The 25,742-nt window shown below is 33.0% G+C and overlaps 1 protein-coding gene across 1 annotated transcript in view; it reads right to left on the bottom strand.

The window, feature by feature from the left end:
* Positions 1-25,742, bottom strand: part of LOC118180900 (high affinity copper uptake protein 1-like) — a 122,595-nt gene that overhangs the window by 76,733 nt on the left and 20,120 nt on the right. The gene's annotated exons all lie outside the window — the stretch shown is intronic.

The raw sequence follows: 25,742 nt of genomic DNA, 5'->3' as shown, positions 1-25,742 counted from the left end.
TAATTGCGATTATTTCAAGACCTTTTATATTTAAATTTCAAGCCTAAAATCCATCTGACATAAGCTAAGAATCATCTTTTAAAGCAACATTTCCTTGTACTGTCACTTGTATAGTGAGTGTGACAGTACGACTTCGCTCAGTTCCGCCCCAAGTTTTGAGAGCGAACGCCCTAGGGGGAAGGGTTTGAGAGTTTCTAGCCCCTCTTTCCCTACCAGTAACCTCTCCAGAGGACTTTTGGCTCCACGCATATTTAGAGTGCCCTCATGCAGCACAGACACTATACATTTACAAAGATCCATGCCTTCTCTGGGATTGAAACCCGGGCACTTCGGTATCGCAGTAGGATCTATACTGTCAGGGCGGCATGTCCGAAAGTTCTCTCGAGAGGTTGGTTGCAGGGAAAGAGGGATGGAAGACCCTTGCACCCATCACCCAGGGAATCATCAAAATTGGGGGAAGACTTATTCTTAGGGGGAGACTGAGCAAAATCGTACTATCACATGTATTGGGCTCGAGGCTCTTGCGCAATCTTGAACTCCTTGGCACGATGATTTCGTGGACTTATTCTGATGCTACTGTCAGACATGTGACATAAGTCACTACAACACATGTCTATTATATGAAACTGAGAAGTGAAGTTTACTTTTGATGGAGCAGCAAACACTAGTCACACATTTTTTAGGAACATGTAATGTTGCCACGATTCATAAACATTGTAGACATAATCAAACTAGATAATTCAATAACGAATGGATGTTCCGTCTTAATGGAACATGCATGGCATTTCCCAGATCAAAATGTAATCAGTTTCAAAACATTCCTTCCGCAACAAAAGAAAGACGAACTACTATTAAAGTCAGAACTGAAAAGAGAATCTCAAAGTAAAATTAAAGAAAACAATCTTTAAGAATGCCCACCAGACTGTCGCCACTCATTTAATATACAAAATCTGTAGAATAAAAGAGTTATCTTCTGTTTACTAGAAAGCGGTAATTATCAACAAAATAATTTCACCAATTATTTGTGAGTAAAAAAATACTTTTCTTGGTAATATTAATTTTGACCAAATATATCATCTTTTAATACGGTATTGACAGCAATAAGAAAACTAATGCTATCTTAGAGAAATAATTATTTTATGAATTTTACCACTGATATTAATTATACGAAAAATATTTTTAACTTTAATTTCGAAGCATATATTTTAATTATTCCTTTGATGATAAGAATATTTCATACTTTTAACACAAGAGAAAAAAATAGTTTCTACATCTGGCAATAAATTAAAACAGCAAAGAAATTCTTTCCTGAAAACCATCAAATACGATGAACAAGTGAAGCAGATTAATTTTACGAAAACACTTTTTTAATTACATTCACAAAAGTTTTAAATTTTTGCACAAACATTTATTTTTTCCAAAAAGCTCAAATATTGTTTAAACATAGACCATCAGATTTAAAAAAAAAAGAATAATTACTTATTATTGTGAGAAATTACTATAGATACTGACTGAAAACATATGATGAAAATTACATAGTTTACAAAATTATTGCGATTTGATAATTAATATTTGAACTAGTGCAATAAATAAAATAAGATTTGATAATTAATATTTGCTCTAGTGCAATAAATAAAATAATCACATTAATCTTTCCTTTAAATTTAAGTAACAAATTATGCCCTTCAGATAGGAGATTTTTACTTCTTTAAGAAAACCTTATCAGATTTCAGCTTGATTTGATAGCTGTTACAGCACATGATAAATGTGAAATATTTCAAATAGTGATAAGCAGTCATGTGCATACCTGAACTAAGATAAGAGGTCGTAAGTTATCGCAAGCTCTTTACCATCTCTCCATTATCGCCTATTTATAACAGAAAAGTGTAAAGGCACATATTTGGACAGAAATAAAAGCGTTAATAAAAGCTTAAGACGGATTTGCGAAGTCATAAAAATACGTTCAAGAACTGGAATTTGAAGCGAATTGTCTATCATTAGTTAAAAAGGAGCTAGTTATACAGAGGGAATATTCCGAAACTGGAAACATAGTTACACGTGGAATACTGAACATTTTTTTTTTAATTCATGCTTTACTAAGTGTACTTTTTTAAGCCCAAACGGGCTGGTCACGAAACACACTTGTTTAACTTTTCATTCCAGTCAAACTTGTTTCACTTTTCATTCAAGTCAGTTGCCATTCAGCAAAATGTAATATCTTTGAAATGTAATATCTGTCAGCTATTAATGAATAAAGCAAGCTATTTAAAAGCAACAGAGGTAGTTTTTAATCTGATCGGTTTGAATAAAAACGCATTTAATGTATGATATAATTAAACACATTAAATAGTTTTATAGAATTGCGTTATATATTTTTTTCACTTTTCAAATATAAACACGATAAAGGTTTCCATGTTAGTCTAAATCTACTCTATTCATTAAGTTTCTTATAAAATATTTCGCTATTCCACCTGGGCAATCGCTATTGATAATCTGTGTTGATTAACCACATTAAATTTTAAATGAGCCTTTTTGGACGAACGTTAAAAACTGAACTTTTTTTTATTATTTATTTCTATTATTTTTTTTTTCCAGAACTACTTTGGAATTTTATTTCTGTTTGAAAAATATCATAAGTGCATTTTCAAAAAACAAACTACCGTTCTTAATATCATCTAATATAAATTATTTTTTATGAAAGAAGTTTTCAAAATGAAAAGAGTGCGTTATATTACACACAGTGTTGCCAAAATTATTATCATTATTAGCAGTAGTATTAGAAATATTCATTGTCTTCATTTATAGAAATATTAATTTTCATCATGTATTTTCCCAATATCTGATGGAATACTCGATAATAATTTAAATCATTTCGGTTTTGTTCGTTTAGCAATCTTTATTATTTTACTCTATGTGATTTAAAAAGGAAAATGTCCAAGACCAAATTTTAGAATTATTTTAAAAACTGTATTCATAAATAATTATTCCTATCTAAATTGGACGGATGTAAAATCCGATGTAATAATTGCAATGAAAAATTTTTGCATTTTGCTTTCATTTACATGATTTAAAAGGAAAATAAGTTAATTTCAAACCAACTGTATCCAGAAACTGTTGTTATTTGAACTCTGAACATGTAATGCCTCAGTCTTAAATAAAATCATGAAAAGCAAAGGGAAGAGAATATTCTACAGTTATTGCTTCTTTCTTGGGAAGGATGGTAAATAAGATGCTTCATTTTAAATCAGATGATGATTTTTGATAGCCCCGAATAATAAATAAAAAGCCGCGAACCCTCTTCCGTAACCCTGGTGTTATGCGACCCTTGCCTAGGGTGAATGAAACAGGCATTCTTCTGCAAATGAAAATGAGCTTTTACTTTCAGTATGGCAACAAGAAAACATAGAACGCCTTTACACGCGGTAGAATATTGAAAGGTTTCGGGAGAATGTAGTTTGAAGTTTGTCGACGAATAGTTTGAAATTGATAAAAATGTTTCATGAACCTGGAAAGCCTTCGAAACTGCAGGTACACAGCTGCAAGAAAGGTTGGTGGTGGTCGACCAAGGAAAACAACGGTGAATGATAACCGATATATCGCCCTGCAGGCGAAAAGGAGTCGAAACTACACAAGCTCAGCAATCGGACGGCCGAAGCAGGACGTTTCGACGCCGACGGTTCGACGCCAACGTTTCGACGCCGGGGCAGTTCGACGCCAACGTTTCGACGCCGGGGCAGTTCGACGCCATATTTTTTTCGTGTTTTTATTTATTTTTAGAATAAATGTGAAGTAATACAAATAAGTAATATGATTGATTTTTATTTATTGAATTAGCGATTGTTTGCATGCATATTTGAAATAAATATATGTGTGTATATGTGTGCAAGTCTTCTAGATTTTTGTTTGTGTCCCAGATTAGTGAGAAGCCCCTCGCCAACGTCAAGGCCCCGGGACATGAGGGAGGGTTTTTTTTTATTTATTTATTTTACAAAACAGTATCAAAACGACATAAATATACGGTAAATAAACATATGGTTAAAACGGTAAATAAACATATGGTTACAAAGTAGTTATATTATATTGCAGACAAATATAATTACAGATAAATAAGATTACACATAAATAAGATTAGAGATAAATAAGATTGCATCACAGAACTGTTATACTAATCCATTGAAAAGTTATGCGTCACACCTTTCAGGTATTCCATTATTTCTCGATTTTCAAAATCTTCAACTATTACTTTAATTCTCATATCAGCTCGCAGATACCTATTCCGCTTGTGCAGCGGTTCATCTCCACGTACAAATTGTTCATAACATTGATCAATTGATTTTTGAACACGCCTGAGACCATCTATGAATTCCTATAATGTGGGGTGTGAAACACCAAATGATGATGACACCAAATTTATTTTAATGATGATGAAAACTTTTTCTAAAAATAAATAAAAATACGAAAAGTAGGGCGTCAAACAAAAGCAAAAAAAGTATGGTGTCGAACTGAAACGACCTCGTGTCGAACTGACCACGCGTCGAACCATTGGCGTCGAAACATCGGCGTCGAACTGACTTGTACCGTCAGACGGCAGGTATTCCAGTTTGATCTGCCAGATGACTTCATTAGGGTGATCTATTCGTCCGCCGTTCTGAACTGTGCATAGCATTGACAGCAAGCAGCCCATCATCGGCACCGCTTACAGTGATGTAGAGAACACAAAGTCTAGGCACCTCATAATGGAGTCACGTCCTCTTTACTGTTGACGAGTCGTTCACTTTGACAAACAATTCTAGACGACATTCAATACGAATGGAGGTAGGGACACGCTTTCATTCGACTAACATCAGGGAAAGAGACCGCTGGGGTGGTCCTGGAGTGCTTGTATGGGGAGGAAATATCATGAACGAATGGATGGAGCTCTACATTTTCGACAGAGATTCCTTTATTGGAAATCGTTACTGTAATAAGGTTATTCGCCCCATGTGCGTCTTTTCTGGGGTGCCACTGGTAGCAACTTTGTTTTCATGGATGACAATGGACGGCCACACAAGACTCACGGTGTTATGGAGCTCCTATAAAGTGAAGATTAGGAAAGAAGGAAGGAAAATAGTAGCCACGGGTCCTTCTAAAAGCATTTTACTCAAAATATGAGTGTCGTTAGTTATTTCCGATAAACGTAGTTCTACTGTATTTAATGAGACGATCAGGAGGAAATCAAATGATCATAACAGCTGAGTATTATATGCCACTTTATTTGACAAACTCATGCTTATACGAAACGAAATGGACCGTTCAAAACGTATTAATTTAAGTACAATTGAATTAAAACAAACCATAAAGTTTACAGTCATTAATGTAACTGTACGCATTCTTGTGCAATTGTGAACTGAATGTGAACTAAAGTGTTTGAGCAGACTTTCTATAATTTTCTTATATAGTGCTTTTATCTGTGTTCTTGGGATCCCGCACTTCTCAGGGGCTCCTCGTCCTCTTCAAGAAAATAAAATAAATAAGAACTGAATGTCATTTTAAAAAAATATAAAAAAGTATAATTAAATCAGAAATTTCGAAACCGCATCTTGAAAGTTAAAATTCACCAGGATGAATTTCTTGTCTTCTCTAAACATAGAATACTCGGTTGTTCCTTAGAACCACGCACTGGATAAGTTTCTTAGCCATACTCAATCCTTCGAGAATTCCTGGAGTCCGCTCGAAGTTCCTCAAAACTTAGACCGATATAAATACAGATAGCTAGTCAATTTAGAATCAATTCACACTGAATATTCATAACGATATTATTGTGATTTCTCTTCCACGAGTTTTCTGTAATTATCCTTTCTTAGACAGAATTAGAAGCAGAGCTAGTAAGAGTTCATTAATAAAGGTTATAATAAAAAATAATAAACTGCAAATAATTGCGACCTTATAAAAGCAGTTTCTATATACTAATGTGAGAAGAATATGCGAATCCTTTAATGAGTCCATGGAATAAATTCTTTTCTCAAGAAAAAGTGTTGGCGTATTTGATGAAACTAAATGCGCAAGTAATAGCATTTTTTAATTAACAACTGGCGAAGATTTAAATTGATAAAGACTGGGTGTGTAAAATGAAATATCGATTGAATTTCTTAAAAAAATGAACGAAATGAATCTATTCCTGTTAGGGAAAATTGTCACAATTATTGATGCAAATGCAGTCTTCTTTTAAGCGAAAAGATACGTTGATTGATCGCAAAGAAAAGGAAGATAATAATTGCATCCCTCCTATAAAAACCTTATCAGAAGAAAATAGTATCAAGATTCAAGAAAAAATTCAAAAAATATCACGTAGCTTTGACAGCAGACTCGTTTCAATTTATTTTTCTGAATTTAAACGAAAGTGCTTAAATGACTTTGAATGCGCACTGATTGTGTTCAATGTAAACAAAAATCTGTCCAGGTTAAACTCAGCAGAATAAAAGGTCCTCATAGATCTGGCATCTCACAAGGAACTAAAAATCGCATTTAAAAGTCTATCGGAGGTTTGGCTGCATACAAGATAAATTCCAAATGTCGACTGAGAAAGTAAAATTAGGGCTACTGTCTGTCGTATATCCGTCGTGAGATGGGTTTTAGATATATTTTACATGAACGTGACGTGATAAAGGCATTTTTATACAGCATACGTATTAACAGGCCGAACACTTTATTATAACACGAACAAGTATAGTTTACATAATGATAATAATGTGCTATTCCACTGACATACTAACATCCAATATGACATCCTCTTCTATTTATGATCTCCACTCTGTGTCACGTGAGAGAGGCGAAAATGGGCGCCATTCGGCTAAAGTGCGCATGCATGGTGTTCATCCAAATCATCACACTGTCTTTCTCAACTACCCATCCCTGTGAAAGCAGATTCTACTCATACAAGTATGAAAACAATATACAGAATCCACATCAACGCAGAAAAAGCATTAACCTACAAATTAATATCAACTGTTGAACCTAAAATTAGAAATAAGAGAGCAAAAATATAACTAACCGCTGGTGCAGTGCTGAATAAAATATTAAGCAAAATAAGCCCGTGCTTAGGGCATAAAGGAAAGAGGGCATAAAAAATTTTGATTGCTGGTTTTACCACAGAATGGTGCAACTTAAACAAAACCGAGAAAGAAGAAATTGAGAAGAAACAGGCGTAAATGTATGTCGAGGCACCCATGTTTTTTTTAAAGCTTAGGGCCTCTAAAAGTCTTAATCTATGCCTTAATTTAGGTCTACAGTGCATTATAGTTACATAATAGTAAAATTAAATTGTAATTATCTGCTATAAAGGAGTAATAAATATTTAAGATAACTTAAAGAAAACATGTAGTTGAATTGAATTACATGTAGTGATAAACATGTAGGGACCGATGAAGAAATATGTATTTGTAATAATTTAAAATATCTGTTCTAATGCAACAACATAAAATATCTGTTGCTGCTTTGATTTATTGGACTTTGGAAGAATCTTTATGTGTGACTAACTTTTGACAATTAATCCGTTAAGGATAAATTCAGATACTATGGTAAATTTTAAAATTTTATTTCATGGACATTACATAACTATTTACATAAATCCTTACTTTACATTTCTCATTATCTATACCTTTTTCCTACTCACGTAATACCATTCTTAGAAATCATTAACATCAGAAAGGCCTACATGAGTTTCGCAAGTGGAAACGTTTGGGTAAACGCTGGTATAAATTATCTTTCTCAAAACTGCAATTTACTCATTTCTTTAGACGAACTCTCACAATCGAGGGATAAAAAAAAAAAATACATAAACAAAAGTGAATCTGTTGCAGATTTCTTATCTGGAGCGGCACCCTAATGGAGGAAAAGATTTCATCGAAGCGAGGCGAGGACCCCAAAATAGACTGATGCAAGGAAAACAATAATCGATTATCAGTGCAACTAACAACCTTGAGGAAGGCTATAAAATGTTCCGGTATCGCGAGTTCAAATATCGTCTGCCGCTTAAAAGTCTGTTTACATTCGAAATCCCAAATTTCCCATGAAAGTGATGAACATTTAACAAAACAAAGAGATCAAAAGCTGTTCATCGAATCTATGAATATTAACAGTATTGAGTTTCATTTTAAGTTAAAATATGTGCAAATAATCATGAGCTTGAGTTTTTAAGTTCTTTCTCAGTAATGCAGTTTTCGCTCCTTCCGGACATTTTACTGTTATGATCATAAAAATAATTTGAAAATTAACTATGTGATTATATACAGTTATACACAATGTATCTAAATATTTTTGGATTTTTTTCTTCCATCCAGTAAAATTGCTAACGAGAAACGAAAATTCAAATCTTTATGATAGCAATATTGATTTATGTAGTATTTATTAATAAGACACCTCAGCTTGCTTTTCTCATAACATCGTCTGCTCAAGGAAAGAATTTTCAATGCAATTAATCCTTTGCTTTCAACCAAAGAGCTATTATGGATTCGAAAGCTGAACTATTTTTAGGTTATGATTTTATATAACAGTAAACATTAATTATGATTTTTCAAATAAATTGTGATTCGAAATGAAGTACAATAAATTGCTTATGATACTGACAGAAAACAGCAGTCAGTTGCTTAGGATGGAGTCTTTAGGAGTCTCCAGTACTCAAGTAAAAACCATGCTGGAGAACCTTTTTGACTGGAAGGGGGCAGTTCAAAACGAATTTGTCCTAAAGATATATTTATATTACACCCAAAGGGGCGTTTTTTTCATTTACACATACATACATATTTCGAGACCGGTTGTTCATCTACACTCTTTGGTCTAAGACTATTTAAAAACAGCATATCTTTAGAATTTCCGATAGACAAACTCGCGCGCTGGGATAAAAATATTTTATTCCGTAGAGTGCGTTGCCATTGCTCGCTTTCAAAAAGTGAGTTTCTTAATAAAAAATTCTTTAAGTTTAAAAAAATATAAAATAGATCATGAAACAAATTTCGAAATTCAAGATTTGGGCTTCCAGGTGCCCATGTTCGGGTGGAAGACAGCGTTATTCAAAATTTGATGGCTCTAGGTATCGTTGTGAGAGCCGTTTCTCTCATAGAACGAAACATACATACATTCACGCAGATTCTTTATTTAATTTATTTAAATGTCATATAGGAGGATAATATTTTGTGGCAAAAATGTGAAAAGTGATACAGCCGTTTAAAGCTATTTGATGCAAAATGCCTTTTTGAAACATTACATAACTATTTACATAAATTATTACATTATTAACTTCTAAGTTAACGCCCCTTCGGGTTAAAAAAGTGTTACATATCTCAACCACACATTCATTTACTCACTTTCAGGAACTTTTTCTTTCTTAAAAGCGAAGTCTCACCTTAAATATCATTAAGAGATTCAGAAAACAGTGATCGTAGAATATTATAAACAGAAGTTCCGTGAAAGAATCAAGCAGCAGCCTAAACGCGCCATGCGCTGTATGGAGGACTGTAAAATTATTTTCTTGATTATGTGCAGAGTGCTTAATAGTGGCGCTGAATACTAAATGTGAGATTATGCTAACAATAACTTCTTAAAAATAAAACTGTATATAATTAATACATGGCAAATATACAAAAGATTAGGTGCATGATATGACACATCATTCCATATGTTCTTTATACTACAGAGTTATCAAGATATTATATACAAAATGAATATCATATTGCTCATTTATAAAATCTTCTGAAAAACTACAAATAAGAATTATAAGCAGGCCAAAAGAAAAGTTCTTCTAATGAGGATGAACAAAACACAAAATTTCCGTGCCTGCTGCATTCAGCAAACTTATACTGAAGAATTAAGAAAAGTGCACAGACCACGTTTAAAGACAATGCCATGTCCTAATTTGAAACCAATGTGAAAAAAATCTGATTTGGAGACCACATAACATCCTTGCACGGCCTAACTCTCAGTTATGCGAGATACATACGAACATAAGACATACGTTTCAACATCTATTTAAAACCCTATTAAAATACGGGAAAAACAGTACAGAACTCATGCTGAGCATAAAAGTAATGTGAAAGTAAACCTTACAAGCTAAAATTAAGCTAAACGTAGTCTAGAGAGAGCAACAAATGATTCAGATAACTGAACTATTTAGTTTTATGATTCTCAATAATATGAACATATTGTTGGGAATACCATGAATCATATACATTTGATAAACATTTTCCTTACATTAGCAAAAAGTAAAAAATTCAAAACAAAGCCATCAAGTTGGGTACAACTGTGATAAGAAAGGCTTTTAGATTTATTTGGATAAGATAAAAAGGTCAACAAAAATATGCTTCATTCACGGAAGAAATAAAAAATATTTTTGGATTTCGTAAATGTAAATAAAAATGCGAAAATTATTATAGTATTAGTGTATTGACCAGTGATTATATTTAGTAAAATAAAGGATTTTATTAAAACCTTGTAGAACTTAAGTTTTTAATTTATTTATGATACAATCAGTCAAATCCTGCTTAACTAGAGGTGCATTAACAGAGCCCTATTTGAAAAAGAGGTTAAGTTTGAATATTGAGGAACTACGGAAAGAATGCTATCATAAACCACTGAATGAACACGGCTCAGCTAAATGGTCATTTAACAGTATTCAAATTCTCTTGCAAAATACGGTTTTTTTTAATCCCATTTATAACTTAATTTCCCAATTCCTAATGATATTAATTTTTTTATTGTTTGCAAAGTTTTTTTTTTTTTTTTTTTTTTACTGGTTTCAAATATTGACCTAATATATGTAAAAAATAAGCTTTTCTTCAGATTAAACGGCTTTAAAATACAAGTAAAATGTAAATAATACTTTTCAGTTGATTATAATACGTATTTATTCTGCAATATTTTTAAACTGCTTTCCGATGAACAATTATTTTGAGTTAACTATGGAAATCTTTCCTGGGATTAACCCAAGTAAATACGGAATAGAATGTATTCTGAGACGAAAGTTTTAAATTTAATTCAGCTCGTCGTGTGCTCTTTTGTAATAAAACAGAGGCCTGCTAACACAATCTAATATTGACTAACTTAATGCTGAAAGACTTAATATATTGAACTTCAAATTTTTTACTCATATATCGTACATCTCCGTTAATATCACCGACACCTCGCTAAAAAGCAAAACAACAAAATCGTCATTTCTTTTTGATGTATCTCAGAGAACATCTGTTTGAACGAGGTGCAAAATAACCGAAAAAGCAAACTAGAAAATACATGTTAGTAAATATAGCAATGGATCAGAGAGGGGAGACAAATTCGTGTTTTCGGCATTGTGCCGGAGATATCGATATTCCAATAGATACATAAATATCATTTTATACCTACCACTTTCACATGTTGTAATTTAACCTTCAAATTTTACGCAAAGAGGATGCGACCCATCCATTTAACGAATGCGCACTTTCACACGCAACGATGAAGGTCTTTTTCCCCGGATGGAAATTCAAATTCGGTCAATGCTAATTTCGTTGATAAATGATAAAAATGAAACGAAAATTAAACAATAGGAAACAAATGCATAGTTTTTGTTTCATTTAAAAAGACTGGACTATAATTTTTCGGATACATCATGCGTAAAGAGCGTTTCGTTTCCGCCACTTTACGAATCTAGTTCAACAAGTGTTATTTTTAAACAATAAGAAAACTTTTACCACAGTATCTTTAGAATAAAATAGAATATTAAATAAAATAATTGATCTGATTTCAAATGATTTTACTTATTTATACTTTTACTTTTTTTATCGGTAAGTATTCTATGTGTTATACACAATTAACATCAAGGCGATAATCAAATTTTTATCAGCTTGCTTTAATATTCCCTGATACTGTACCTACAGCAGTAATGAGGCGGCTTTTAAGATCATGACGACTATAGTTTAAAGGTGCGACTTTAACATCATAAACCTTTCCGAAATGAAAAAGAGCCTATAACATAATATGCATTCAATTAAACATGATGTCCCAATTCTGTTTTTTCCTCTACTGATCTTCTGTAGGTGACAACAGAAATCGGATCACTTCTTTTCGGGGTGAGAACATCCAAATCCACATGATTTCAATGCTTTATTTCGTTTTGGTTTTTTCTCCTCCGTATTTTTTCTCTATCTTCGGCCAGGAGACATTAAGAATCTAGCAGGTGTTTGAAAAAAGAGACTGACTAAATTATACGTGCTCTTTCATAAAAAAAAAAAAAAAAAAAAAAAAAAAAAAAAAAAAAAACTATGCTTTATTAGATATCAACTCCAAGGACATTGAACATATCAACGCCAGCAGAATATCATAATATTGTATCTAAACACTCACACGAAATTCAAAGAGTGGAGCGTGACATCACACACTTCAGAGTCATTTCTCATTGCATTTTTGCCTTTGATGGACGGTGAAAGGGAAAGCTGAAATGCGAATCCCTTTTACCTACCCCAGCGAGAGAGCCCGAAATGGGACGATTTAAAAAAAATTATCTGGGAAAGCCTGAAGTGAAGCGCAACCATCTTAAATGGTTAGTTGAAATTTATTCCGGTCAATCATTTTGTGTATAACTGTGTACTCTCGTAATGCAAATGAGTAAATGAAAAATTTAATACAGTAGAACCTCGACTATCAGAGGTAATTGAGACTCTAAACATCTCGGATAATCGAAAACCTGGTTTACAGAGAGTGCTTTTCAAATTATGCCAGTCATACCTATTTAGCAAAGTTTGTAGAGTAATATTATGATTCGGAGTCATTCCAATTGAGAAATGCATTAACTGAACACTAACTAATGTCATTTTTCTTATCGATATTTATCATTTTTTCAATTATCACGAGACAAGTCGCAATATATATCTAACACCTCGGTGAAGTTATCGCTGACACAGAAGAAAGAGGAAAATTGCTAAGACGTCAGTATTTTATACTTTGTTTTTTATTTTCTTTTTTCATCCTTGGATCAACGATTTAACTTCAGAAATTATGTAATTTCATACCTTTTCTTTCCAGCATCGCTCTAATGCTTTTCGTATAAAAACTTTACCAATGAAAACTTTTGTTATGAATAACGAAGGATGACAGGAGAAAGACAGTTTCATAGAAAACAGGAGTCCATAGTTTTTCGACAATACCCTCATCAAACCTATTTCATTCATAATTCATCCAGCATTCGCATAGCCTGCTTGTCGACTTATTTTGAAAAATTTTTCATTTAAATGAAGTTTGGTTTTTAAAATTAAGATTTAAACTCATTCAGTTAAAATTTCAGTTTATTATATTGTACTTTTTCTACACATAAGCTATTTCCCATATCTTGCGCGGGTGTTTTCCAAACAAAATTTCACCAGGTAGATAACGATTTTTTTGTAATTCGTGCGTAAAATAACTTCCGCATAAAATAGCTATAGCGTCAGGCCTTATTAAATCTGTTTATTGTCATCATTTTTGGAAAAACTGGGGTTTCTACACATGAATCCGTGCCTCAGTAATCCTCTTTTTGGTTCTTACGCACTTATCCCATAATAATAATAAGCTCCGAAAATTTCTTCGCGTCTTGAATTGTAATGACTTTCCATTTTCTTGGAAGTTGTGAATCCATCAATATTTTGGTAATTATATCTACTTAATTTTAATCTATTTATCTTTTGCATGCATGTTAATACTACCGTAAACCTCATCTTTTTATGGCCTGTACTTCTGACCGATAGATTTGGCTTGTCATGGTTCCAATTTGAACATGCAGGTCAGTTCTGGAACCCAAAATAATTCCACCCCAAACGAACACTCCTGCACCACCGGTAACGGTGTCGTTCAATGATGCTTTCTTGGTGGTAACGGGTACTTGGAGCTCTCCATATGAAAGTCCGGCGAGAATCAGACAGCAAGCTAAACCTGGACTCGTCGGAAAACGTTACACAAGCCCACTGTTGCGGTTCCACAATGTTTGCTCTCTATTCCAGGCTAACCGCAGGCGACAGTGAGTTGCAGTAAGTGGAACGCATCTGACAGGTCTACGAGCATATAGACCAATCTGCCCTAAGCGTCTGTACACGGTCTGCCTTGAAATTGTCGTACCAGTGCCTGAAGAGAGCTGACGAGACAGGTCTGAGGCTGTGCTCCGCCTGTTTCCTTTGGCAGTAACTGCCAAATACCGGTCCTCATTCGGCGTTGTAACTCTGGGGCGACCTGTGCTGTAACGTCTACTCACATTACCATCATCTTGGAATCGTTGCCAAAGCCTGGAGATGACACTCTGGGCAATTCCAAGTTCGTCTGATCCTTCCAGTTGGGTACGCCCACATTCCAGACGGCCGATAATTCTACCACGTAAAAAATCATCCAAATGCGTCTTTTGTATCATAACTATTCGGTTATTGCACTGAAATGCTTATAAAGCGCCTGCGAACAATTTTACTTCTTTGCCTGTATTCCTTATACATCATTCTCTTACACTCTCGTCATTGTGACGTACCATCGGTGTCCTCTGATAACTTCCTGAAATTTGCATATGATTCTTGAAGATGAGTAGTGATTTGACAAGTGATATATTTATTTTAGAGTTCGATTTCCGCGTGACTCGGAATTATCCTTAATTTATGGACATGAGTGTATATTTCCAGTATTAGATAAAGGAAATTTATATTTTTCCTAGTACCAATAACAAACTTGTGAAAACTCGTGACTTCGTGGTCGAGATTTTGCAATTCCTAAGCAATTTTTGTTTTCTGTCGTATTACCAGATTTCTCTATTCATGAAACGATTGCACCAACCTATCGTTACTGTTGTTATTGTTGTTAACCTATTGTTATTGTTTTTTAACTGTATTTGGTATTTTATTTTTTCCTGTATTTTACAATTTTTAATGACGATATTCTGAGTTTATAGGTAATTTTGCCTTGTCGCGAAGTGAGAACTGAATTAATTGAATGAGAAATATAGCTTTAATGAAATTCGAGGAAAGTAGTCTAAATGAATGCAGGAAAAAATGTGTATAATTTAATAGGCCATGCAAGGAAGTCATGTGGTGTACACATCATAATTTTTTTAAAACTTAATTATTATGAGAATACTTCTTACTTCAGTTAATCCTTTTCCATACTTCATAATGCTGGTTTTGGTATATGGATTTCATACTATACACGGAAAGCTTTTTACAGAAGATGTATCCAAGTTTTAATACTACCTTCAGCATTTTAAAATAGGTAGATTCATTAAAGAACGTAGCGTTTCTTGCTCCATTTAAGTTAGTAATTTATGTCGTTACTACCGCACAGAGGGAATTCGGGGTTTGTAGCAAATTAGATCACTTGATCCTTTCTTTTTTTTTTTTTTTTTTTTTTTGTTGTTGTTGTTTCCTGCAGTCTTTAGCATAGTTACGATTAACAATTTTTCTCAGTTTAGTATTAATTAAAACAATCAATTCCATGCAACGCTTAGATAACAATTGTGCATTTGAATATACGACATCACATTTTAGAGACCGATTTTTTAGGTTTAGTTTTAGAACATTTAATTCAATGGTGTGTTAAAAATTCCCGGTAAAATATATTTTTACTGTAGCGAAACCTGTACTCAAACAGTAAAAACAAGTTAAGGAAAAAAGCACTATCAGTCAACGCTTTTTTTAAAAAATAAGACAATCTTTATTGAATGCAAGGTTATTTTGGACACGCATTCTTTACAAAATATTACTTCAAAATGATGAAATATCTTATTTAATTTTAGCTGGGAAATCCATATACAACATCTGCATCAGAGAAAAATATCCTCAGTGTAATCCCATGGAATAACGTTTTAAATGTAAAACTCCATTTATTGCGCGTATTTGACCATCTGTCATGAACACGCCTTTTCGTTCAGAACCTGACTTCTCATCATATGCAAAATATTCCTCCGAGTGAGTAATAAAATGCAGAAACAAATCGTAAAGTGGAAACAGCTGGCCTTTTGTATCTTGCCGGTTGTGAGTCGCAGAGGTTTGTAGACAGTCAACAAGTTTACTGTATATAAAAGTGTGGTTTATAGCTAAATAACTTCATCTGGCCTACTACTACAACTTTATTCTCCGCATAGAAATAAGTGGTTATGAAATAGCATGCAACTTATAAAGAAAACAATATTGGTTATCAATAAATGAATTAGTCTGGAGCAGTATATTCTAGATAACTTAAGTCATAAAGAGAAATATTAATCTATCTTTCCATTTTCACGCTCTTAGAAGAAAAGTGGAAGTATTTCAGAAATTTTATGGTAATTAATAAACTATGGTAATTATATACTACAACTATATTATAATACATTAATTTTCATTAAATATACATGCATAAATCAGTCATTAAAGGGTTAGATGCTGAGTATCTTCTGAGAAATCCATAGCTACGAACAAGCTGATTTTCGTTTTATGAAAACAATCATATAGGAGTAACGCTCTTTTGAATTAAATAAAATTTAGCAGGAAACAACTTGCCTCCTTAAATTAGGATTCCACCTTTCATTTCTTCTTTTCCGCAGTGACTCGGGAAAATCTTTGTCACAAAGCGAGCAAAGATCACTCTCTGATATTCTGGAAATGTCAAAAATTATTCTCTGTCCACCTTTATTGAGGATTTGTTTTATAATATTCCCACACATTCAATATATGACCAATAACATTTACGTTACCCATAGACTAGAAGGACTGCGTATTTTAAAAATTTAAAACTATTTGAAAATTTCATTCTACAACACAGAAGTGGCAGGTGGAAAATTTCTATCTGCGTGTATGGTCAGCTGTAAAAGCGTTAGAAATCAGAATTTTATATTTACGAAAGTAGTGATTGGCGCAGAAAGGGAAACTCACGCCTGAAATTTTATAACAGAAATTACACTCCAGCAACGTTACAAAATAAGCCCTCATTTACCGTTACTGTTAGACGTTTATATTTGGGTAGGCGTATAAAAATCATGTTAATATAAGAAATAGCCGAATACTCTACATTATGCTTCGACCTGCAAGCAAGTTCCAAAGGGTGGGGACGTTTGCACTTTAATGCATTCATCAGAAATGGCAAGACCCATCCGCCATTCAATATTTCATCATCGAAACGCTGCCCATGCTGCGCCATAGAGGGCGGCAGAATTACATCAAAGAGAAAACTCCGTCCTAGTTTTGATATAGAACACACCAAGGGTCGGATGCTAGGATCTGATACTTCTCTATAGGATTTACAGCTTTACAGTATTTTAAGTGGCTTCCATGCCGCAAAAACGCTGTTCACTTACAAATATTCATACCTTCTCCAGGATTCGAACCAGTTCACAAGGTTAGCAGCCGACTCCTCTACCATGTAAACAGGATGGCAACAATAATTTAATAACATAATAAGTATGCAAATACCCAGAAATGTTTTATAAAATATGCCTCGTTCACAAGTGGGTCACTTGCTGCTGTATCTAAGCTCTTGATCAAGGTCCTAGTTTACAGCAGAATTTTACGTTACCTGTTAATTTAATTATAAAGTTTTAATTATTACAGCATTCAGTATTATATCAATACAGAAAACCACACTGATTTATCTGAAACCAATAACTCAAGGAAAACCTTCGGTAAGTAAACACTTACAGCAATCGTAATTAGATTGTAGTTGATTATTTCAAATGAAAGGAAAAGTACATAAACTTCTATGCATATTGAATCAAAATCAATATAAATAATTAAATATAACCCTATGCAAATATTAAAATCGCGCAAACAAAGGAATTAAAAAATATTATATATATATATATATATATATATAATACTTCGATGATGGGTGTGCCAATTGAAATCTCCTAAGTGAAAATCATTCTGTGTAAGAAATTAAATATACAGTGGGTAAAAAAAGTATTTGCACACCTACATTTTTGTTTGCAATTCATAAAAAGAAGCATTAAGAAATAAAAAAATTGGTATTGCCAAATCAGAATAAGTTTAATCATCCAAAACAAACAGAAAAATTACAATAATATAAATAACAATGCTTTTTTGTAACAAAATTAAAATATCTCGTATCAAAAAAGTATTTGCACACCTGCATGAATGCAAAAGAAATAAAATATATAAGCAAATTTCAAATAACTAATATTTAGTATGCATGCCTTTAGCATCTATTACTGCTTGTAATCTTGCTGGCATTGATTTAATTAAATTTTCTGTAACAGTAGGCTCAGTATTCGGTCACCCTTCAATAAGGGCTTGTTTAAGGGCAGATTTGCTTGAAATCTTCCTTTTTCTTATTTTTAAATCCAATGAATTCCACAGATTTTCCAAAGGATTTAAGTCTGGTGATTGTGGTGGAGCGGCAAGTTTTCTGGGTACACTATAAAGCAACCACATACGAGTTATACCGGCAGTGTGCTTGGGATCATTGTCTTGTTGAAAATAGTACGAATTACTGATACCCAATTTTATTGCACTTTGTGGCAAGTTATCTCGCAACACATTAGTATAGGTTCGAGCTGTCATATTCCCATCAATGAAACACAAATTACCAATTCCTTTGCTATCCATGCACCCGCAAATCATAACAGAACCTCCTCCATGTTTAACTGTAGGTAACACATTTTTGGTATGAAAAGCAGCACAAGGTTTTCTCCAAACTAATTTTCTGCCATCTGATTTAAAGATATTGAACTCACTCTCGTCGGAGAATATGACATTTTTCCAGAAGTCGATTGGCTTATTGATATATTCCTTAGCGAATTCAAGTCTCTTCAGTCTGTTTCGTTCAGTTAGGAGAGGTTTTTTCCTTGGTGATCTCCCATAAATGTGTGCATCGTGCAGGACATTTCGAACACTTTGGGCACAGATTTGAACTCCAGATGTTGAAGCGACATCATTGGCTAAAGTAATTGCACTAACAAATGGATTTTTTGATGCTTCTCTTATGATTTTTCGCTTCATTCGCAGTGAAAGTTTCTTTGGGCGTTCAGAACGCAAGTTATTTGATGTAGATCCTCTTTCTTTATAACATACCAAATAGAAGAGAAGCAAACATTTACTTTTTTACCTATTTCTTGATAACTTAGGCCATTTTCACGTAGAGAAAAAAAAATTTTCTCGCAATGAAATCGACAATTCAGATTTCTTCGGTGCCATTACAATTTGAATCGGCAATCAACTAATAACGTTTCGACAACACCTCCTTTTATAGTCGTCTTACATATATTATTTACTGCGGGCTGACTGTCAAATAATAGCATAAAATGCAAATTTGCTAGAGTTGAGTTGAGTGTGCAAATACTTTTTTTGACATAAGCTATTTTAATATTGTTGCAAAAAATGTTTTTTATTAATATTATTGTATTTTTTGTAATTAATTTAAATGAATAGGCTTATTCTATTTTTTAAATGCCAATTTTTGTATTGATTAATGCATTTTCTTATAAATTGTGAACAAAAATGTATGTGTGCAAATACTTTTTGTACCCACTGTAGTAGGCGCCGCTTAATGTCATAACGTTTGTCTATGGCTATTTTGATAATAATAATCGAATGATAATACTAAATGATGAGAAAAAACATTCTTCAAAATAGCAATGGAATCTAACCAGTTTAATACAAATATAACTAGGATCATAAAAATACACCCTTTCCACCACGTTTTAATTAGGAAAATGCAAAAGTCTGCTTGTGAACTGTTCATAATATCTTTAGTGCAAAAATTCATTTAAAAATTGTTCATCACGCTTCTGAACATTATGTTACCCATGCTACCATCTTAATACCCAGAAAGCATCCCTCATTAGAGAACATGCCAATGTAAAGTTTAAAACTAGGCCAAAAAAAATTTAATTTAGCATAATAAATTTTCAAGAAATTTTTTCAGGAAGGAAGAAAATTTCAGGAAGCAAAAGTTCTGCAGAATTTTTTTCCCATCCTGTCTGATACACCCAGAATCGATAGATTTATTCAAAATCTATGTCAAACTAAAACTGCTTTCTTTGCCTAGCTTTAAAATGTTGACTGGAAGAGAAATGAAACTAGTGGTTTGATTTCGGGCAGAGTGATTTGGGGCCTTTTCTATGTCACTTAGTAGTTTTTGAATTTTACTACTTGAAGAATAAGAAGTGGACAGATTCGATTTGTATTATCACAGACTCTTCGAGATCCATTGCAGTTGCGGCGTTTCGTTTGGAGACCATGATTGTCTCGCTAAACATATGAGCCGCACTAATATATAATACAGTCCCTTGCGCCCTTCGTGCAACCATAATTTTGAGATGGACAGAGATAATTTGCTAAAATGCTCCTCGTTGAAAGAAGAAAAACTCTATTGCCAGGTTAAACAGTTCATGCAGTTGATATGTATAACATTTTTTTTAATGCTTAATGTAGTCTTATGTTATTCCACTTTCCAGTTTCGAGGAAGTTTTTTTAGTCATGAGGTTAATTACTGTTCTGTCTTTTTGTAATTCTATATTTGTATTTTTTCATGTTCCAATAATGCATAATTAAGTGTCGTTGCAATTAAAAAAATATTCTTTTGACCTTATTTGGCAATTTTATCTTTTATTTTTATCTTTTATTTGGCGATTTTAGTTTAAAAAGTATATTGAACAATACTCTGAACATATTAACCGAATTGTTGATCACAGTAAGCGATATAATTTTCATGTTTTCGTATTAAAATGGGCAAGACTTCGGCAATTCGATAACAATATCCAAATGATAACATTAATCGCGATCGCATTAAATCGCGTCGACTGCACTATCAACCTCTTAATATAATATATAACAATATGTGTCTTTAAGTATAACAGTATAAGTGTGTTAACATATAACATAGTGGGTTTTTTTTGGGGGCGGGAGGGGTTTGATTATGGCAAAGCGTGTGCTTTTTTAGTCCAAAGGGGCTTTGTCCCTGAAGGACTATTGTTTTCGTTTTGCGATTTTGCGTCGGACTCATAAACGTCGGTTCACTTTTCAAACTGTTGCCACAAAATGTTAGAGTCCTGCATTATATTTGAAGAAATTAAATAATGAAAAATCTGCATAAATGATTGTCTATTTCTCGCATTGTGATAAAACAATGGTACATAGAGCCATCGAATTTTGAATGACGAAATCCTACTGCGAATATGCGCATCTGAAATCCCAAATTTGGAATTTGTTTTATTATAGATTTTATATTTTGTAAAACTTTAACGAATTTTTGATTTACAAACTCAGTGCTTTAAAAGCGAGAAATGGCAACGTTATATATAAAAAAAAATACTTTTATCTCCAGCTCGCGAGACTGTGTATATCGGAAATTCTAAAGATATGCTTAATTTAACATTATTTTGCGATATTGCTCTTGAACTGAATTTTATGGTTTAAGTGCAAAGAACATGATATTTAATAAATAAAGGTAACACTCAAAACGTTAAAAAAACGCCCCTTTGGACGTAATTTAAAATCTGAAACATTTCAGATTTTTTTGTCTTTTTTATTTACTTTTTTTTTTTTTTTTTTCCAAACAATCTGTAATGATAGTGGGACAAAGAAGCAAGACTTAAATTAAAGAAATAATGGAACGTCGGGCAGGGAAATTAATAATGAGAGAAATTAAATCAATTATAAACGATATATGTTATAACGGGAAAATAGCTAGACGTTAAGACAAAATTTCCAGATGAGCTTTTCTATCACTACTAAAAAAAAGGTGATACATGTTTTGATTATTTTGACGTCAACATACAGAGTCTGACTACTGTTAAATAACTTCTTTTTCTTCGAAATTATAAATAATGTGCTATTAAAACCCTAGAAATGGACAGGACAATCTCAAATTCTACAGGCAATTAATCTGCTACCATATATATACCTAAAACTTTTAAAAGAATCAGCACACTTTTAACAAACACCTCGGTCGCTTTTCTACAAGTAGCCTTCCGGCCTACAATTGTAGCTGAACAAATGCTGAAGCAAAACTTAAGTTTTGTTTCAGCATAGTTCACTCAACTCTTCATTAAACTGCACGCCTCACTGTATGTAAACAATAGATGAAGCATTAAAAAAGAAATAAAACTATCAGAAGGCCCTTTTCCTAAAAATTGAAAAATATTACATAGAATACGACTGATTGCAATTTGAATTATTTAAGTTTAAGTTATCCGCTAGAGTAATAAAATTATATTACACCACTAAAAAAATTTAGAATGTCGATCAGAACAGATTTTTGAGACATAAAAGAAAGCATTAAACTACGATTTCATTAGGATTCGTTGCTGGAAGCATTGCTTTATAATATTTCTACGCTTAACTATAATATCTCTTACTTGCATAACACGCAGACTAAACCTTTTTAATTATTTTTTATTTTTTTAATTAATTAGACCCTAAGAAACCATTAGAAACCTTCAGCAAGTATTACTTCAAATCATAACTAGGTTTAAAACTTCCAGAAAGCTCATTTGTCAAATTTCATAGGACACGGGACGCACGACATTACAGATAATTTCGTTATCAACCAGTGATGTAAAACCTCAAAGCCAAGAACCTGTTAAGTACCTGGGTGTTACACTTTATGATATTTATAACATAGTTTGAATAAACGTCCAAGACTTACGCCGGAGACAAAGCAAACAAAACCTTGATGAGAACCTTCCTTTTATTGTCTGCAGGCCGAAGCTCAACATCGCGATGGAGAAAGATTAGTTTATCTTTTTACTTCCTGGTACGAAATACAGGAAGTATTGTATTTGGGGTGTAAAAAAATTTCGGGTATGATATTTCAACGAAAATACCCATTTTGACTGCTCCTGAATCCATCTGAGCGATGTTTTGTGTGACATCTGTACATACTAACATAATAAAGGACTTTTTTCTCTAAAACGGACTGTATAACGAATTTAAAATGGATTCAGAAGAGAATTTTTCGTGACGTCTGTACGTACGTATATATCTCGCATAACTTAAAAACGAGTAGCCTCAGAGCGTTGAATACTCATTCTGTTACTCGGCTCGGTGAGCTCAGTTTTTTCTATTCAGATATGTTGGTAAATTGTGCGTTTTCTGCTTAAAAGCGATTGAAATATGTTGCTCTTATGTTCCGATTAAGGTTTTTATGCCTTGATTTAATTTGCATGCAGTAATTGTAGAATTATAAAGAATTTAAGAGTTATTTAATTGCTACTAAGCCTAACGAAGCCGCCATTTGTTTAAATTTGAAATTTAGTAGAATAATGAATTAAATCAGCTTCTGCACCTTCAGTGTCTTTTCATTGAGTGAGATCAAAAGTAACCTTTCAGTTCTGTGCACCAAAAAATCTGCCTTCTTGCCCGCTGGCCGAATTGCTTGTTTTTGCGTAGGAACTCTAATTTTAATTGTAAATATTAGTTTTTTTAAACTGTATTTAGTGTTTTATGTTTTTATGCATTTTTGCCTTGCCGCGAAGTGAGAACTGAATTAATTGAATGATAAATATGTCTAATGAAATTCGAGGAAATACGTTTAAATGAAATGCAGCAAAAATTGTATATAACTTAACAGGAAATCATGTGCCTCCACATCAGATTTTTTTTTAAATTAAAAAGCTACTCTTTATTAAGGTCTCCCAAATGTATGCGTCCCTGGTTGAGTGGCTGCGAGGTTCTATTCGTAATCGACTAATTACATCTGGAGACAATTCGAAACAGTTTAACAGTAAACATGATACTGAATGCAGCGACTTCCATATGACTTTATACAAATGATCTTGACATCGGTAGCGGCACTATAATATATAAGCATAATTTTATTCTTCAAACCACTGAATAAATTAATTTATATTCGATATAGTAGGCTGTTGCACGCGAAATGTTAGATTTGGCGATTTTCATACAAAATACTACCGAATCGCGCCAGCGCGCTGGACATTAACGTTTAAACATCCGTGTATGCATTCATGGAAACATTTCAGTACTGGACTGCAGTGTAATCTGATGGATAAAATATGGAACTGAAGCAGTACGCGCACTTTTTTCCCCCACGTTAAAACTTGCTCATAATACAATCATAGCAACCAGAAACATTGATATAGCATTTGAAGTTGCCACAGCAAACCGGGGAAAAATCCCCAAACCCATTTAGAGATGATTAGAAAAATTTCGTTCTAACCATGTAGGAAGTAGATGGAAGTAGATGGAGACGCCTTCCTTTCACCACGAATGATGAACTGCTACTGAGCTTTCACAGTCTAAGGGGGTGTGGCAGTTTTTTACATACACAGCACATTACTTTGATAACGATTTAGTGATACTTCCGCACGCGACTAGCAGGTACATTTCTGCAGAAGGAAACATTAATTCTTAAATGGGTAAAAGCAGTTTAGAGCCATTTCCGCACAAATCACATCTTCGCTATCTTTCAATAACTTGAAACAGCGACTTTGATTATTAATTTATAAAGTTCAAAGCGATTGGACAACTATTGAGGCTAAATCAGGTTAATAAAAATTTTAAAACAAAACTATATATTGTTGAAAACGAGCTCATATATATGATCGTTAATACAATCTACATGCCTAAAATTATGTAACTTGCTATTTTGAATGGACATGCTTACTAAGTACTACACATAGCCAACTGAACAAAAATACATAAATATATTTAATGCGCAAATTATTAAATTGTAATACAAAAATTAAGAGTAAAATGTAAGAAATTCCAAAAGATTTCTCAAATACTGTAACTCAGTATGAGGAATAAAGAAACAATATACACGCTAACTTATGCAATGGGGGAGAAAAACAAAAATTAGAAGCAGGAATAAATGTTGCTGGATTCTATTGTTTATGCTGAAGAACGGCTATAAATCATTTTGCACGCGCGTGATAATGTACACAAGAAAAATTTAGCTTGCATGTATCTGTAACTGCATGCTGTGATCGCATTACGTTCTGTATTTAAGCGGCACAATTTTTTATATATTTGACATCTAGGGATATTTGAAACTTATACACTTACGCATATATACAGTGAACCTTTTCGTATAGACCAGGGGTCTCCAAACTACGGCCCGAGGGCCACATCCGGCCCGCGGATAGATTTTGTCCGTCCCGCGGAGAGCTAGCATACTTGAAAACTCCTTTTAGAGAACATATTTTTTATAGAAAATTAAATTTAGTTTACTGAAGTATTATAATTTTATGTTGAATAATTATTAATATGACATCTACATTGATATGGTCATGGGCTAACTACTCATAACATTGTTGTAGGCTTATTGTTATTGTTTTTGTGATAAGTTGGATAAAGAAACACAGAACTGTAATGAGTAAAGACATGTATAATATGCAGAAAATTTAACTTCAGTATATAATAACTAACAAATTATTGAAATGAATCCAACTAACATTTTATACATTTTAAATAAAAACATAACTTATAAAAAGTATAATGACATATGAAATACTAATGAGATTTATGTAATTGAGATTTTCCACTGACAATAGTTTGTAGTTGTGGACTAATTTTACTTGTACCAATTATTAAAAGAGATTTAAGATGCTCATCAGTTAATTTAGATCTGTAAACATTTTTTGTGTACTTCACTTTGGAGAAGGTCTTCTCACACAAATAAGTAGTACCAAAAACAGAAAAGAGCCCACGAGCAAATTTATGCAAATTATCAAATTGTGTCAGTGGAAGACTCTTATAAAATTCCAACAAAGATGAGTTTTGATATTTGTTCTTAATTATATCACTGCACTGTAGATCAATCATTTCCATTTGAAGTTCCGG

Source organism: Stegodyphus dumicola, chromosome 1 (assembly GCF_044657685.1).
Source record: "Stegodyphus dumicola isolate Sdum_Otavi_A_Nest chromosome 1, ASM4465768v1".
Lineage (NCBI taxonomy): Eukaryota > Metazoa > Arthropoda > Arachnida > Araneae > Eresidae > Stegodyphus > Stegodyphus dumicola.
This window is presented reverse-complemented; position numbering and strand designations above follow the sequence as displayed.